General features: G+C 38.7%; 1 protein-coding gene across 3 annotated transcripts in view; it reads left to right on the top strand.

The window, feature by feature from the left end:
* The window catches only part of zbtb20 (zinc finger and BTB domain containing 20), a 341450-nt gene that overhangs the window by 254263 nt on the left and 72840 nt on the right, over window positions 1-14347 (top strand). For all 3 annotated transcript variants that reach the window (XM_073045598.1, XM_073045596.1, XM_073045599.1), the window contains one exon: window positions 13544-13627. The gene's annotated coding sequence lies outside the window, so the exon portion shown is untranslated. The remainder of the gene's footprint in view (window positions 1-13543; window positions 13628-14347) is intronic.

The raw sequence follows: 14347 nt of genomic DNA, 5'->3' as shown, positions 1-14347 counted from the left end.
ATAAAGATGCATATGTAAGGCTCCTTTTCATCGACTACAGCTCTGCCTTTAATACCATCATTCCAAATAAACTGATTCCTAAGCTCCAGAACCTGGGTCTTAGCACTCAGATCTGAAGCTGGATCTTCAACTTCCTCACAGACAGGACCCAGGCTGTAGAAATAGGGGACAAGCTCTCCTCTATAATCACTCTGAGCACTGGTGCCCAACAAGGCTGTGTACTCAGCCCCCTGCTGTACTCACTGGACACCCATGATTGTTTAGCCAAGTTTCCATCGAACTCAATATATAAGTTTGCTGATGACACCACAATTGTAGGGCGTATCTTGGGTAATGATGAGTCTGAGCACAGAGAGGAAATTAAGAACTTGGTGGCATGGTGCAAAGACAATAACGTATCCTCAACGTCAGCAAGACGAAGGAATTGGTTGTTGACTTCAGAAAGAGTAGCGGACCACACGACCCCGTCTATATCGGTGGTGCGCAGGTGGAACAGGTCAAAAGCTTTAAGTTCCTCGGGGTGAATATCACAAATGACCTGACTTGGTCTAAACAAGCAGAGTCCACTGTAACGAAGGCCCACCAGCACCTTTACTTGCTGAGAAAGCTGAAGAAATTTGGCCTGGATAATCAAGAACACGACCCACCCAGCCAACACACTTTTCGTCCCTCTTCCCTCTGGGAGAAGGTTCAGGAGCTTGAAGATTAGTACGGCCAGATCTGGGAACAGCTTCTTTCCAACTGTGATAAGACTGCTGAACAGATCCTGACCCAGATCTGGGCCATACCTTCCAAATATCCAGACCTGACTTGCACTACCTTACTTTCCCTTTTCTATTTTCTAATTATGATTTATAATTTAAATCTTTATTATATTTACTTCGATTTGTACTTCAGGGAGCGCGAAGTGCAGAATCAAATATCGCTGTGATGATTGTACGCTCTATTATCAATTGTTTGGTGACAATAAAGTAAAGTATTGGTTGACAGGTGGAAAGTTTGTGAGCTTCGGTCAGTGTTGTTAGATAACCTCAAAGCTACTCTGAAGGCCTTATTTGCAAACGCAGCATCCTAGTCTAGAATGTACTGTATACTATAGTTGATTGGCTTAAGTGACATCAGGTAGTTTGTATGATGTGACAGTCAGGCTGCCAGAGAGGTCAGCGGGTTCCTTTCTTGCAGCAGTGTCTCAGCATGCTCAGCAACTTGGCATTGATGAGCTCTGCTATTCACGCGGCATTCTTTGGTAGATGCCTGCAAGTCTTCCTGCCTTCTTAGAAGTGTGCCTTCTCTACACTATTGCTTGTATCCACACACAAATGGGCAGGACTGAAGTGATAGTCTTTCCTTTATGATGATGTGCATTGTTGTGTGAATTATTGATAGAAACTGAATCACTAGACAATAGTATTAACAAAGTACAACAGATGTGTTATGTTTATCTGTACCAAAAGCAAGTTATTGCCAGCCAAACATCTAAAAAGCATTGTACTTTCTTTAGTGTCCGGGACCAGTGTTAACTAAAGCAGGCAACTGTGGATCTTCTTAATTGAACAGATAAAAATATCCTCGATAAGCAATGCAAACCCGAACCAAATAGAGTATTGGACTGAATATCAAATCAGGTAGGATATGTGAATTAAACAACAGAAAGTTGGGTTGGTTTAAGATAAGAGACCAAAACAAGGTTCCTTTTACTTCTGACAGTTGAAAGATGACTTGTAAAAAGTATGTTCTATTTCTAGAAATTTTGTTGCTAACAGTCAAGGTTTATGTTGCTTTTAAAAGACTATTTAGATCGAAATAGACAAACAAACTTATTTTGTTGAGGTTCATGTGTATCTGAGCTAAGTATGCTAATGTCTTGTAGTTGGATTTACTGGAATGCCATTTGTATCAGCCAGGTTCATTTAACCTGAGAGGAACAGAGACTGGAAGCAGTGTCCCAACTTCCATGTTTAACTGCATGTTTGATTGTCACAATTTGGTTTCTGGTTTCAATGAAAAAAATAACAATATCTGAGGCTTCGCTTTTTCTTAACATCAAAACTATATCTTGTATGCTGCATAAAACTGGTATACTGTTGGGTTGAAATTTAGAAATGTATCTGTCTTAAATATATTTTATTTCAAAATTAAGCGCAGAAACAAATATCACTGTGATGATTGTATGCTCTAGTATTAATTGTTTGGTGACAATTAAGTAAGTAAGTAAGATGTATTTGTGGAAATATATGCAAGTGCAAAAACCAGAGTATGTGAACAGTATGTCTTGATGAAGAAGGGTTTCGGCTCAAAACATTGACTTTATTCGTTTTCATAGATACTGCCTGATCTGGTGAGTTTCTCCACCAGTTGTGTATGTTGCTCTGAATTTCCAACATCTGCAGAATCTCTTTATTTTATCATGTGAAGTGTGAAACTCTTCACATTCATAGTGTCATTCAGTCTGTACATTCCATGTTATTGGTTCCACACTTTTTGGGCGCATAGCACCTTTGTTGCTCAAAGTTAAATTTACTTTAAATAGCAACACATGTGCAGGCATGACATAAGCAGTATCACAGAAAATACATTAATCAAACACAAATTAAGCTATTTTTACAAGAATGCACAATTAAAACAATAAATGTCCATTTTAGTGCCAAGAGGTTATAGTGTGGCTAAACTGTAGTGATAATGTTTTGCCAGTTAGTTTAAGATCTGAATGGTTAAAGGGAAGTAGCTGTTCTTGATCCCAGTAATGTGGGACTTAAGGCTTCTTTCAGACAGCATGGCCGTATGGTGGGGATCTTCGAAGATAGATGTTTCTTTCTTGAGGTAGTGCCTCCTGTGGGTACTACCAGTGGTGGGGAAGGATGTGTCTGTGATGTGCTGGGCAGAGTCTAGTACTCCCTGCAACTTCACATTCGAGCTGCCATACCAGAATAGGATGCAACCAATCAGGATACTTTAAGCAATACATCTGTTTAAGAGTATTGAATGACAAGCCAAACCTAAACAGGTAAAGATCCATGGTACTCTTTCATTCTGATTGCATCTATATGCATCCTTTTTGGCCTCCTGTGCTGATACAATTTTCAAGTGTTGGAGACGCCTCTACACTAGACTAGCCCTTTAATGTAGAGTGGTAAAAGGACCCTAGACTCTGGTCCCACTGAGCTTCAGCACATCCCTCAATGCATACTCTTGCTGTCTACAATGTGCCATTCAGCACCGTTCCCTTACAGGTTCCATTGTACTAGAAGAGCAGCAATTTGCAGGCAGACTAAAGAGCATCCTACACCTATTTGATGATCTTCAATCAGAGCTTGATTTGCACCTCTATTACACAGCTTCTTGGGATGAACCACTGAAAGGCACCTTGCTTTCTTCTCTGGACTACAAATGCACAGTCTGCAAAGACGTGGGCAACAGTCTCATTCTTGTCATGTCCATTCTGAGGGCAGCAGGCACTGGGAATGAGGTTCAGACCATACAGAAAAAATCTGACAGGATGGGCCCTTTGCACCACCAGCCAAACAAACCTTGGTACATGTTGGTGAGTTCTGGTCATGAGGTGTGCTCACAAAACCACCCTACAGAATCTATCTTGTCTTCGTCCTACAGTGCCTGTATTGATACCATTTATTGAGAAGGAGCCCCTCTCACACATTCCCAGTTTTGTTTAACCATCCTTGTTGAATAGTTGGACACAATAGAGGAGATGTAGTCGGCCAGGGGTGTAGTGGCATCAACACCAGACTTCCGGGTGAATGGTCCTGAGTTCAGATCCAGCCAGCCCCTTGCACACTTTCAGTCTGTGCTGGGTTGAGCGTTGAGCTCACAACTCAGCCTTGTAAAAAAACAATCAAATGTTATTGAAACAACAGAAAAGCCACCCGATGCGCCACATGGCATGTAAAGGAACAACAACAGAGGGGATAGAAGTGGGACAGAGAATCAGGGTGTCATTTCACTGTACTATTAAGATGCAATATCTCTTAAATATCTGGTGAGTCAAATAAAACTTCCATATCGCTATGTACCTTTGGAGTTTTGAGACCTCAAACGGTGTATTTTTTCAACTTGAACTTCTGTTTGTGATGATACTGTTAACAAGGAGATTGAACTATATCTGTCATTAAGACCCTGGGTTATGCAACACTTTTGATAACTCCATTACACAAAGGAAGTAAGCTCTGTATTTTTTATATATATTTGTGACTGTGTTAATGTTCTATCACTTTGTACACTTGGTACTGTACAAGATTGTACTGCATGGAAGTCTTGTAAAACAAGCTTACTTCCAACTACTTTTCATTTGAACATTTCTTAAAAGAAATTTAAATAAGGTGACAGTTAATATTTGAATAGATATGTAAAAAGATTGCATTTATTCTTCTGCATTAATAGCTAATGCTGCAATAACTGGTGATGAATACACATTTGGCTCTGATCTGTTTGTTTCAATTAGCAAGTTTTTTTTAACGATCCCTCCTGGAGCATTCCTCTTATTAGCGCTGTTTTTTAAATGTCAGCTCCGTGTGGTATTTTGCTAGATTCGTTTTTGTTTATTGGGGCTCACTACAGAGTACTATAAGCCAGTGAGTTATTTAAGACAATGAAAATCCAGCATATAAATCATATTAGTGTATAAGAGGCAATTCTGTTCTTGTAGCCAATGTTTTGGATAACGGGAAGAAAATAAATCATTAGGAGTGTGGTTGGAGGTCTCCAGAAGTGTACCGACATAATATTCTAACAATAAAAGGCAAATATTAAAATACAAAGTTTTGAAGGGAAATTATTGCAAACTGCAGACATTTCTGTCCCTTCATTTGATTTAATGAATGTGCAGTGGCATGCAAAAGTTTGGGCACCCTTGGTCAAAATTTCTGTTGCTGTGAATAGTTAAGTGAGTAGAAGATGAACTGATCGCCAAAAATCATAAAGTTAAAGCTGAAACATTCTTTTCAATATTTTAAGCAAGATTAGTGTATTATTTTTGTTTTGTACAATTTTAGAGTGAAAAAAAGGAAAGGAGCACCATGCAAAAGTTTGGGCACCCCAAGTGATTTGAGCTCTCAGATAACTTTTACCAAGTTAGTTAATTAAGGTCTGACATTAACTAGCTTGTTAGGGCTATGGCTTGTTCACAGTTATCGTTAGGAAAGGCCAGGTGATGCAAATTTCAAAGCTTTATAAATACCCTGACTCCTCAAACCCTTGTCCCAACAATCAGCAGCCATGGGCTCCTCTAAACAGTTGCCTAGCACTCTGAAAATTAAAATAAATGATGCCCACAAAGCAGGAGAGGGCAATAAGAAGATAGCAAAGCGTTTTCAGCTAGCCGCTTCCTCAGTTTGTAATGTAATTAAGAAATGGCAGTTAACAGGAATGGTGGAGGTCAAGTTGAGGTCTGGAAGACCAAGAAAACTTTCCAAGAGAACTGCTCGTTGGATTGCTAGAAAGGCACATCAAAACCCCCGTTTGACTGCATGCTTTTCTCTTTCCTCTCTGATTGAAGTTAAACATCTTTGAGAATGGCATTTAGATTTAGATATGTTTTTGTTCTTTTATGTTGTTCCATACGTTAAAGATTTTGATAATGGGTTGACCTGCTCACTCGCTCAAACACAGATATTCATATCGTTACTAACAAGGTAATGTTGTGAAGCAGACATCAATTGCAGTCAGTGATGAGTATCATTATTTCCTACTATTGAAAGAACTGCCACTTTCTCAGATATCTAGTCACTTTACAACCATTGGGTTATTTCTGAATTGTTTGTCTGGATTCTGAAAACTCTAAAAATAAAAAACAATAAAATAAATGACAAGTTAAACTGTTCTTTTAGAGGATTTGAGTGAGGTGGCATGTTGGCTGGGACACTGGGAGTACTCTGTGTTTTTCTTTAAACAGTGCTATGGGATTTTTTATTTAATGTTCCCAAAAGATGAGGCCACAGTTAAAATCATTTCAAAAGGCAGCACCCCTGACAATCCAGCACCCCTCGATAATGCACTTCAGTATTAGTGCTGATGATAGGTGTGCATTAATTCTGTAATATTTGTTTCTTTCATATGAGATAAATGTTTTAGGAAGAATTCATTAATTTACCTCTGCTTTTTAAAGCAACAATATAACAAATAATTGTAAACGGTCTTTTTTCTATAATATCCAGATAGATCAGTTCACCATATTTCATCAAGCAACTATTGTAACAGACAAGATTGAATGAGAGAATAAAATCTGAAAGCCGGTGATTATTTCTGGTTGAAACTTCAACTGAAAAATAGCATATATATTTTACTGTGTTCTCCAAATGCAGAGATGACGTTCTGAGATTTAAAAAATGTCTGTTTTTTTGTTGATTTTTAAAATGTTTGCATCCATTGGCTGAAATGGTTTATTATTGCTGCCTTGAGACTCTAAATTGTACTTTTTGCAAAAAATGCATTAGTATCTACTTTGCTAGTCTATGTTACCATGAAGAGGTTAGGACAGAAATGATTAAAAATGTATCATGATCCCTGGAAGTGAAGTTGTATTTCCTGGGAACTACCTTTAGATGTAAACAGATATTTAGAATAATACTTTTGACTCCTTTGTATAGTTGCATAGAATTGATTCAAGTTAAAAATATTGGTAATATACTGTCAAATGTGGCAACTTCTTTAAGAGCTAAGTTAATGGGATAAAACAAGTTGAAACTAAACAATGGCAAGTTGATACCATGAGTCTCCACTTATCTATTTCTGGGAATCAATTCAGTCTTTCATTTTTATGATTAATCCCATCCTTTGGGAACTGGCACAGCATACTGGTGCACATTTGGTTGGTTTGATTGTTATTTGAATTACTTTTCAATATTTAAGGGCATTAAGTTTGTGAAATACATTATTCAGTTCTTTTTCTTTGTCACTTCCTCGATACATTACATTGAAAGATAAACAATGCATCCTTAATCATGTTAATTATAATTGACATGAAGCGGATGTGCTGAAACTTTGAAAATCATTAGCATAGGTAAGTCCATGGGGCTGGACAGAATTTATCCCATGTTATGGAAAGTGAGGGAGGAGATTGCTGTGATGTTGGCAATGATCTTTGCATCCTCACTGGCCACAGGAGGAGAACCAGATGATTGGAGAGTGGCAAATGTTATTTCTTGGCTCAAGAAAAGGAGTCGGTCTAACCATGGGAATTATAGACCAGTGTGTCTTACTTCCATGCTGGTCAAATTATTGGAGAAAGTTCTTAGAGGCAGGACTTACAAGCTTTTGGAGAAACTTAGTCTGATTAGGGATATTCAAACATAGCTTTGTGAGGGACAAGTCATGCCTCACAAGCCTGATTGAATTCTTTGAGGATGTGACAAAGCACATTGATGAAGGTAAAGCATTGGATATGGATTTGATTAAGGTGCTTGGTATACTCATTCAGAAAGTCAGGAGGCATGGAATCTAAGGCAACCTGGCTGTGTGGTTACAGAATTGGCTTGCCCACAGAAGGCAGAGGGTGGTAGTAGATGGAGCGAATTCTGCCTGGAGGTCAGAATCTGTTCTGACAACCTGTTTTTGTGATTTTTATAAGTGACTTGGATGATTAATTCATCTAGTAAGTTTGCAAATGACACTGAAGTTGGTGAAGGTTGCAATGGGTCATTGACAGGGTGCAGAGCTGGGCTAAGAAATGGCAGATGGAGTTCAAAGAACATTTATAATCAATGTCTACATTATGCATCTTTGAGATTTGTCTCCTTACAGGCAGCCACAAAACAAAGAAACCCAAAATAACCCATAAAAGACCGACAAACATCTAATGTGCTGAGTGATTTTTAAAAATTATGTAAACAATAAAAGTAAGCAACTAACATTTAAAATGAAAATGAGTCCTCAGACGTGCAGGTCACAGCCTTAGCCTCAGTTCAGCATATAGCAGAGTAAACATTGTGGAGCCCATAGACATGAAGCCCAGAGCAGACCCACAGCTTCAGCCTCTGTGCAGCATACAGTGGAGCAAACATTACTGAGCAGTGAGCAGAACTGGCCCGATCTTCACCTCTGGTCCCAACACCCATTCTTTTCAATCCATCTGGCCTGGTATTTAAATTGTCCAAACATTAGGTCATTCCTTGCTCTAAGACCTGGGCCCTGTCGCATCGATATGCTCTGGGCCTGTACCCTGCCACCATATTTTGGCCTGTACCCGACCTTTCTAAATAGGCCCAGTGCTTAGATCAGTCAAACCTCACTCTTGGTTTAGATGGATGGGCCTAGCATCTGCTTCTCCTCCACTCTGACTTCGCTGCACTCGCCTTGAATATGCCTCGAGCTCACCTCAACTTTGTCTTGAATATGCCTTGACCTCACCTCAACTTTGCTTTGAATATGCCTGTGCCTCACCCCAACTTAACCTCACACCTGCACACTTCGATCTCAACTCAGCCTTGACTTTGCTAGCCTCTCCATTGTTTGTGGTGATCGCTTACCACAATTTTTTACAGGAGTGTTATTATTAATGTATTTAGTTGAATTCCTTGTTTTGTTAACCACCAATAAGTATTTGCTTGCCTTCAACAATGCCATCTTAAACTGGAAGCCAGAGAAATGTAAGATGATTCACTGGAGGATTGAATATGAAGACAGAATAGAAGATTAATGGCAGAGTTCTTGGCAGTGTGGAGTGACAGAGGGATCTTGGGGTCCATGTCCATAGATCCCTCAAAGTTGCTGCACAAGTTAATAGGGTTGGCCTTCATTAGTTGAGAGTTTGAGTTCAAGAGCTGCAAGGCAATATTCCAGCTCTATAAAACCCTGGTTAGGCCACTGTTGAACCTTGCGTTCAGTTCTGATCACCTCATTATAGAAAGGGTAGGGAAGCTTTAGAGAGGTATAGAGGTGATTAAACAGGATGATGCCTGGACTTAGGGAATGAAATGTCTTATGAGGATAGGTTGAGTGAGGTAGGAATTTTCTGTTTGGGGCAAAGGAGAAGATGTGACATGATAGAGGTGTGCAAGATGATAAGAGGCATGGATTGAGTAGATAACCAGGGCATAAATGACTAATATGAAGGGCATTAGTTTAATTGGATTGCAGAAAAGTACGAGGGCTGATTGATAAGTTCATGGCCCAAGTTAGAAGGAGTCAAATTTAGAAAACCTAACACATTTATTTTTCAATATAGTCCCTTCCTACTTTTACACACTTAGTCCAGCGGTTGTGAAGCATACGGATTCTTCTTTGTAGAAGTCGGTGTCATTAGCACCTGTATGTTATCTTTGTTTTATCACGCACAGCAGGGGTGATTGATAAGTTTGTGGCCTAAGGTAGAACGAGATGAGTTATACAGCTCTCGTTATATGCACGTCGAGTTCAACTCTTTAAGTGATTATGCAGAAAGTTTGAAGTTAATAACTCATCTCTTTCCACCTTAGGCCATGAACTTATCAATCACCCCTGCTGTGGACCACTTCTAGAGGTCCAAGATGCTGACTTCTACAAAGAAGGGATCCGTATGCTCCACGACTGCTGGACTAAGTGTGTAAATGTAGGAGGGGACTATGTTGAAAAATAAATGTACTAGGTTTTCTAAAATTGACACCTTCTACCTTAGGCCACAAACTTATCAATCACCCCTCATATAGCAGGGACGTTAGGGATGATTTTTTACACAGAGAGTGCTGAGTATGGGGAGCAACCTGCCCTGGCAGGCACAGATATATTAGAGATATTTAAGAAACTCCTGGATAGGCACGTAGATGATGCAACAATGGAGGTTGATGGAGGAGGGAAGGGCTAGGTTACTTTTAGGAGGTTCAAAGGTTGGCTGGCACAACATTGTGAACTGAAGGGCCTGTACTGTGGTGTTCTCAGTTCTATGCTTCTTAAACTCTTAGAATATAGGCAATTGGATCCAGGAACTTAGCAGCTTTCAGTTTTGTTAATAACTTTTATTTTACTCATGCTAATTTCTTTAATACTGAGATTTCCAAAGTGTTTTTATTTTTGTAGCACAAAGCAAACAAATAAAAATTCCATTCTGAATTCCTAACATAGATATGCAAAAGGAATCAAAGTCATCAGTGGAATCATAAAAATCGATAAAGAAAATGACCCAATGTACTTTGTAACTGTTAGTGTTGTTGTCGATGTAATGTATAGAAATGACCTAATTGACAAAAAACACAGCAATAGTTCCATTAATCCTTATACGGTTTACAAAGCCAGCAAACTTGCATTGTGTTGTTAATGTGCCTCCTATGTTCTGCCATAATAGGGAAGTGAAACATGTAAACTCCTTTCTTCCCATGAGTTGTTTTTCCTAAAACTGAAAATATTTTAGCAGTTATTTAAGGGTGTAAAATATAACTCGTACTATTATGTGTACATCACGCTTTAGTTGTTATTACCATTTTAAGTTGCATTGTACATGTTATAATATTTGAGTTGGATGCATGCCTGGCACAAAAATATTTTTAAACTTTACATTAACTTATTAAGAAATAAAGAAAGCAAATACTAAGGAAACTCTTTCTTTCAAAGTCATAGAATTGTACAGCATATAAACAGGCCACTTGGCCCAAGACAGCTGTGTCAGCCAGTGAGCATTAATCCCATCCCCCAGCACTTGCACAATAAGCTTCTCTTGTCTAGGTGATTCAAGTGCTCATCAAGGTACTCCTTGAGTGCTCTCAGTGAATCACCTCAACAATCTCTTGGTACCTCTCAATTTCTTAAATTTCTTCCCCTGAACCACGATCTATGTCCTTTAGTTTTACCTACCTCTAATATGGGAAAAGTTCCTTACCACCATCCAGGAAATGTGTACTTCTCGCTGCTGTCATCAGGAAGGAGGTTTTGGAGCCTCAAGACCCACACCACCAGGTTCAAGATAGTTGTTACCTCTCACCCTTCAGTCTCTTGAATCAGAGAGGGTAACTTAACTTACCCAAACACTGTACTGATCCCACAACCCATGGACTCACTTTTAAGGATTCTACAACTCCTGTTCTCAATATTCATTGCTTATTATTATTTTGTTTTGTTTCTTCTTCGTAATTTACTGTATGTGGGTTTTCATTGATTCTATTGTGTTTCTTTGTATTTCCTGTGAATGCCCACAAGAAATTTATTCTCAGGGTAGTACATTGTATGTATTTTGGCAATAAATTTACTTCAAACTTTGAACTTTTTACTGTTCATCCTATCTATACCCCTCAATTTTATATGCCTCAACCATGTCCCCTCCCAACCCCTTCCACTTCATGGGGAACAGACAATGCTTACCTAATCCTTCCTCAGAATTGAACGGTTCCAGGAAACATCCTGATGAATCTCCTCCACAGCCTCTCCAGTAATATCACAGAACTGTACACAGCACTCCAGCTAGGGTCTGACTGAAGTTTATAAAGTTGGAGCACAACCTCTCGACTTCTGTATTTGATGCCAGCATCTCATAACTGCCTTAACATTTTCAATGTTTTTTAATTTCAATTTTCCCATTCTGCTTTAATTTGATATTATTTTAACTTATTAGTGCCCTAGCTAAATTGGAGCCTTGCTATTAGTACTTCAGATTAAGGAGGTATAAAATTCATTAGAAGTAAATCTAAATAGAAGGTGATAAGAGTAGGCTGTTAGTAGTCTGCTTAAATAAGTAGTTCATCATTATTGCAGCTGACCAAATACAGGTTTTCCTTGAACCATGAGCTTTTCTGAAAGCCAACATCCCAATAAACAATGAACTTTTGAGTGCTTTCCTTATCAAATTTAATAGAAAATCTGAATTCCTGAAAACAATTGTAAAGGAACTGCAAACAAGAGAAAATCTGCAGATGCTGGAAATCCAAGCAACACACACAAAAGGCTGGAGGAACTCATCAGGCCAGGCAGCATCTATGTAAAAAAAAATACAGTCGACATTTTGGGCCAAAACCCTTTGGCAAGTCTGGAGACTTTTTTCTCCAGTCCTGCTGAAGGGTTTTGGCCCAAAATGTCGACCGTACTTTTTTTCCATAGATGCTGCCTTGCCTGCTGAATTCCTCCAGCATTTTGTATGTGTTATCAAGAAACTGCAGTTGATTTAACTCCTTGTTTATTTTAAACTAAGCAGCTAAATTCTTTGGCAATTATATTTGCTATACATTTGACACTAACCACTGTAAACAATGGTGGCATGGGAATAGATAATGGAATGAACCTTACTAGTTGAAAATTCATTAAGAATTCATTGGAATTACCCAGATGCACAGCTGAACCTAGTCCCACTGAGTGACAGATTACGTCACATCTGCCAAGGTATGTTTCCCTACCAGTCATTATTAGGGCCTTCCATTCTAATAAGGATTCTTGGCCTTTGCAGATTAAGGTACAAAATGCAAGGTAATAAATGTCCTTTTTACCTTTCATGTTAGTGTAATTTTTTTAATAATTCAGTGTCAGAGGTATTTTTGAAAACTTCTGGAATCCTTGAAAGTTTTGATAGAAGCCAGAACCTCACTCTTTGCCTTCCCTTCTGTCAAAGCCTACAGGTCTTCTGCAGTTAATGTTGTCCTTCCATTCCTGTGAACTGTTCATAACTCAAATAGTTCACAAGGTGGAAACATAGCCACAAACCAAGACCACACAAGGCAAAAGTGCCTGTACCAACCATCAAATCTACCCTGCTTGTCTCCAAAACACTGGCTCGCATGTATGGTCTGTACACAAGCCAAGTATTGGGGTGGACATTTATTTAGAGTGTTCCGGGGCATACTGCTGAGGCCTCATTGCTGCTATGCTCTTGGTGTAAAGGTGTAGTGGGCCAACAAAATCTAACCTCTGCTTCCAGCCTTAGTGATTCAAAGCCCTGAATAACAGGCCTGGCCCAGCCAGATCAAGCCTATCAGAAGAGTCAGAGTCTAATGTGAATTTCAGACGTCATATTATCAGGAATGAGGGTATTCATTCTCTGGAAGATTGTTTTGATCTCTTCATCATAAACTTTCTGTAATAAATCTATTGGATGCACTCCATTATGATGGGCTCACTCTATCAGATATCAAGATCTCATCAGTCTGTCTTACTTGTGACTCTTGCCTCCATGTAAGCCTCCGAGCAAATTCACTGTCAGTTAGGGATGGGTAGTAAATTCTACGTTAACAATGGCCAAATCCCATGAATATAACTCTTCAACAGCATATGACCAGTTTTCACTGTCATTGGATCTAAATCCTGGAAATAACCAAACTGATGAGAACATTTTTTAACACTGTGATTGCAGCATTTCAAGAAGGGACCATTTTTTCCAGAGATAATTCAGGATTGACATTTAATATGGTATCTGCCTATGATATTCATAAACAGCTAACGCATATAACTTAACAAATCCCATTAAATGTGAACAGAATGTGCATGCTTAAAAGACTTGATCATTTATAGGAAATAATTACTGTGGACTTTGAATTCTGGCGAGAACATTGTTTTTTTGTTTCTTCCTCAGTGATAGTGTAATATACAATAAAAGTAAATAATTGAATTATATGCATATTAACATACCGTTCTCTTTCCTCAGTGTACAGCAGTAGAAGTGCCCGGTATTATTTATGAGATTGGACTACCATGTGTAAAGGATAAAGTTCATCGCAGACTATTTGCTGTAAGTTACTCTGTTGCATTTTAGAAATTGATTTAAAAGAGTACTCTGTGACGTGGTTAGGCTAGTTTTATCAAATGTGTACAAAAGTAAATGAAAGAAGGTAACCTTGAACGTATGTTTTTCTATTTTTTTTAGAGAGAATAGATAGAGAAATGCTGATCCCTCCAGTAACAGAATCAACATTCAGAGAAATAAGTACTAGAGTTTAAATTATTGATAAAGGAGGAAATTTGCCAAGATCTGGAATACTAAAGGGAATGTCTAAAATCTCTTTGAAAAGTGTTACAGTAGAACTCTATTAATCCAGCATGCCTGGGACTTGATGATGCAAGACTGGCTTGTTTTCGGGGAGTAGTATAGAGGGCAATGGTCTGAGTACAGATCAATGAGACTAGGCAAATTGATTGTCATGGTCTAGATGGGCAATGGCTGTTTCTGTGCTGTGGTGTTCTATAATTCTATTGGATGTTATTTTTAATTAATAGTCTAGTGCACCTTTTATTCAAGAACATAATAAATGCTGCAGTGAACTTAAAGTTTAAAGTGAGTGCAGCAAACAGGACCCGGATGAGTTTCAAGGGCGCTTGGGAAATGGGATCCCAAGGAGTGCAGGAAGTGGGGCACTGTTCCCGAGTGCTCAATATGAAGAATTTGTAGTTGTGGATTAAAATCAGAACAATGAAATATGTCTTCTGTTTCAGACTGAGAACCTGAATAGCC

This window comes from Hemitrygon akajei, chromosome 5, assembly GCF_048418815.1.
Source record: "Hemitrygon akajei chromosome 5, sHemAka1.3, whole genome shotgun sequence".
NCBI lineage: Eukaryota > Metazoa > Chordata > Chondrichthyes > Myliobatiformes > Dasyatidae > Hemitrygon > Hemitrygon akajei.
This window is presented reverse-complemented; position numbering and strand designations above follow the sequence as displayed.